The 4127-nt window shown below is 32.3% G+C and overlaps 1 protein-coding gene across 1 annotated transcript in view; it reads left to right on the forward strand.

The window, feature by feature from the left end:
• LOC106679896 (RYamide receptor) overlaps positions 1 to 4127 on the forward strand; it is a 126162-nt gene that overhangs the window by 66570 nt on the left and 55465 nt on the right. The window lies entirely within an intron of this gene.

Raw genomic sequence — 4127 nt, forward strand, 5'->3', positions numbered from 1 at the left:
GAGAGAGAGAGAGAGAGAGAGAGAGAGAGAGAGAGAGAGAGAGAGAGAGAGAGAGAGAGAGAGAGAGAGAGAGAGAGAGAGAGAGAGAGAGAGCGAGAGTGAGGGGGAGGGGAGGGGGAGAGAGAGAGAGATCCTGAGGTAAATTAGGACTATAATGTGATGTATGGGTCTATAGGGAAAGGATAATATATATATCCAAAGATATTAAAATATGAATCAATCATCTTTTAGTGCTTCATCCAATAGGGTCTTTATCACTCGGCGATATAGAATTCACTATTTTATTAAGCCCCGATAAAAACCCAAACTACTATAATATTATTTATTAACCTATATCGATCTTTATACTACCTATATCGATTTAATTGAATTTGGTCAACTATTCAACTTTTAAAAAAATATAAAATTAATATACCAGAAATTTTCACTATAAACTATAATGTTTTAAATACGATGAGAAAATCATAAGTCATTATTCGCTATTATCTGTTGAAGTATCCGGACATTTGGCACAGACACGGGAGCACTTAAAGCCCTTCAGTTCGACTGTTGGCGAGGTGCCATCTATATGAAGAAAGAACAAAGAAGAAAAAAAAAGAGAACGAGAATCAGTGTTGTTGGAAGTTAGAGGTGAGAAAAAACCGACTGAGCTAGTCTTCAGACGTGATGGTTTTATCTGAGTGTTAGAGCCTAGCTTTGTGTTTTAGAATGCAAGCTACTCAGGAAAGGATGGCTAGAGCAGATGTTGTAATTAACCTAAAAAAAAAAAAAGGACTTGTTTTAAAAATTAGTCACACCGCTTGAGTAGACCGTGTGGATATATACTTTTTTTTTTAATTTATTTATTTAATGTGATTTACAACTGTACAAAATAATACAATAAATAAATATGTTGCATGTTTCATATACACTTGAAAATCTTGGGAAGGAACCACCCGTTGTTGGTACTTCAAACATTAATTTAAATTAGAAGGTCCCGTGGCTATCTTCTTTTCAGACGCCTCGGAGGATTATCAGGATTGTTAAGGATGAAAGATTAAGAATTAAAGGGTTAGGATGGTTAAGGAGTTTGGAATGAAAAGACGCATATCTGTTTTGGGCCAAATCTGCAACGAATGGGATGTTAAGGTCTTTGTGAATGAGTTTATTTGTGACGTAATAAGGAGCATCAAGGATTTTGGATTGTAAGGATTGGATGCGGGAGGAATTTGATGGTTTGGTGGAGCCCCAGAGCTCAATTCCATATGTACAAATTGGTCTGATTATCGTAGTGTATACTAATGGATATATACTGATGTAGATACTCTAACCTAATAAATACATAATACATAATTAACAGCATTAAATATAAATAGATAAAATAAATAAGAGAAATTACAGACTACCTGCTAGAAAGAACGGTTTCGTGTTGGATAAACCAAAGGAAACCCACCTCCATTTCAAGCCTATTCAGTTCTGGTACAAAGCTCGGGTTATTTGTCTCAAAGACGGACAAGTTATTGACAATTATATGAAATATTTTAATTGTGAAAGTTAATAATCCTAAATTATACTATGTACATTTTTTAAAAATAGTTTTCTATGCCACACATGAGTTAACTCTTATTATTGAACTTTTAAAATATTTCTCAATAAAGACATTTAGGATAGGGAAATACAGTGTTATAAGAAAGACCACCGCCGTGCCATGATAAAAAAAATTAAACGATGCCTCGATATAATGTGATCTGAATTTATTTTAAAGTTATAATTGAATTCAGAACTGACAGATATAACAGACAGACAAAATTGAGCTGTCAAATTATATAGTCAAAGGAAAAGAAATTAAATATTTTTTTTAACCTTTTTATCCGTGCTTCTATTATCTACCAGAGGAAAGTTTGGTTTGGTTCTTTTATATTCTTAATCCTCTGCTTCTTCATGTACCCGATAACTGGAACGTATTTTTCCTCTAGACTTCCCCATAAAACTTATCGATTGGTAGCAATCATCTCTTAACAATACTCAAATTAAGAATAAGAATAATGTGATTTCAGTTTAAAATAACCGTGAAGACATATTGCCCTGCTAATTAATAAACACATTTTTAATTCAAAAATCTAAATTGTAAAAAACAAATCTGGTGCGATGGTTCCTCGATGTGAAAATAACGATTATCAACTTAGCTAATTATAAACTATCCTGTTAATTATATAACAGCTTAAAAAATGTAACTATAGACGGATTCGTAAATTAAATCGGAAGAGATTGAGCAGTTTCGGTTTTTTCCGAAAAAAAATCTAATAGTTTTTCCCTTAAAATCTAGACCTGTTAAATTAATAAAACAAATTTAGGTTGATAGAACGCTCTAAACTAAACGCTCTAAACTTCCCATTCACTACAAAAAATTAGTATACACTACGATAATCAGACCAATTAGACATATGGAATTGAGCTCTGGGGCTCCACCAAACCATCTAATTCTTCTCGCATCCAATCCTTACAATCCAAAATCCTACATAAAATCCTTGATGCCCCTTATTACGTCGCAAATAAACTCATTCACAAAGACCTTAACATCCCATTCGTTGCAGATTTGGCCCAAAACAGATATGCGTCTTTTCATTCCAAACTCCTTAACCACCCTAACCCATTAATTCTTAATCTTTCATCCTTAACAATCCCTGATAATCCTCCGAGGCATCTGAAAAGAAGATGGCCACGGGACCTTCTAATTTAAATTAATGTTCGAAGTACCACCAATGGGTGGTTCCTTCCCAAGATTTTCAAGTGTATATGAAACATACAACATATTTTCTTATTGTATTATTTTGTACAGTTGTAAATTACATTAAATAAATAAATTAAAAAAAAATTTATAGTTGAAAATAATGAACCTTAAGTTTCTTTACCTTTATCGTTTAATTATTTTTCTATTATTTAATTATAATTTCTTTTTATTTTATAGAAATTTGTATTTCTTTTTGAGATTATCAACTGCAATAAATTTACAATAGCTTTACATACTATTTATTAACTTTAAATTACTATTTAACATCTCCAAAAATGATCAAGAATATTAAAAAATTTTTATTTCGCAGCCTTAAATTAATTTCTAAAATATTTATTTGCAGGCTATTATGCCTTAGTCTAAAATAATATAATTAATTAACCTCAATTAAAATAATTAATATTAACGGATATATAATACAAATCGTGGGAGAGGGTAGGCCATTGGTAAGGCAATGGACTACTAACTCCAAGCACCAAGTCACCTCCTTGCACAGCCGTTGGTCTAGTAACAGCACTTCCTTACAAAGTACTGCGTCCAATTATGGGTTGTAGCGGTACAGATATATTTTTTTTAAGTACGAAAAAAATTAAAAAGAAGAGTCAAGGGTGCAGTACTTTGTAAGGAAGTACTGTTACTAGAACAAAGGTTGTGCAAGGAGATGATTTTGCCAGAATCACGCTCGAACGCCAGATTTTTACCCAACTAAGGGTACCCAACATATAAGGCAGGGTGGATCCAAAAAAAGGCTCCAGAACCCACAGGGTTGACTCACGGATACAGTGTAACATAAAACAGCTTTCTGCCCAGCCAGGTTCGAACACGGATCCTTGGAGTTGGTAGCATCGTGCCTTGCATTTTTTATTATAATGATTGCTGATAATTATGAGAGTCTAATATGACAAAATTAGGTTTATTGATTATATAATATTAGACTATGGTAAAATTGTCTGTAACCATTATAATTAGTAAGAATTCTGAGACTGTAAAATTGAACATTGAGATATCCTTGATAATGACCGGGTTGGATGAAACATTAGATGCGTAACATAAATTAATAAAGACAGATAAATGAGGAGAAGATGGTTGGGGATGCGATCAATGAAAAACACAAATAAGTATGATTAACTTATTTTAATGTGCCAACGTTTCGGCTAGAGTTTCTAGCCTTCTTCAGGGCTAAAAACGAAACAAGATAACAACCACAGTAAGTATAGAAAAATAAAAAAATATAAAAAGAAAGTATAAACAGAATAATTTTACACATACAATGAATAATTTTACAAAATAGAATTAATAAAATGAAGTGATGAGAGAAGTGGGAAATAAAATGTATACATAGGTAATTGAAAAAGTG

This window comes from Halyomorpha halys, unplaced genomic scaffold (genome assembly GCF_000696795.3).
Source record: "Halyomorpha halys isolate HHAL.00 unplaced genomic scaffold, Hhal_1.1 Scaffold230.1, whole genome shotgun sequence".
Classification (NCBI taxonomy): domain Eukaryota; kingdom Metazoa; phylum Arthropoda; class Insecta; order Hemiptera; family Pentatomidae; genus Halyomorpha; species Halyomorpha halys.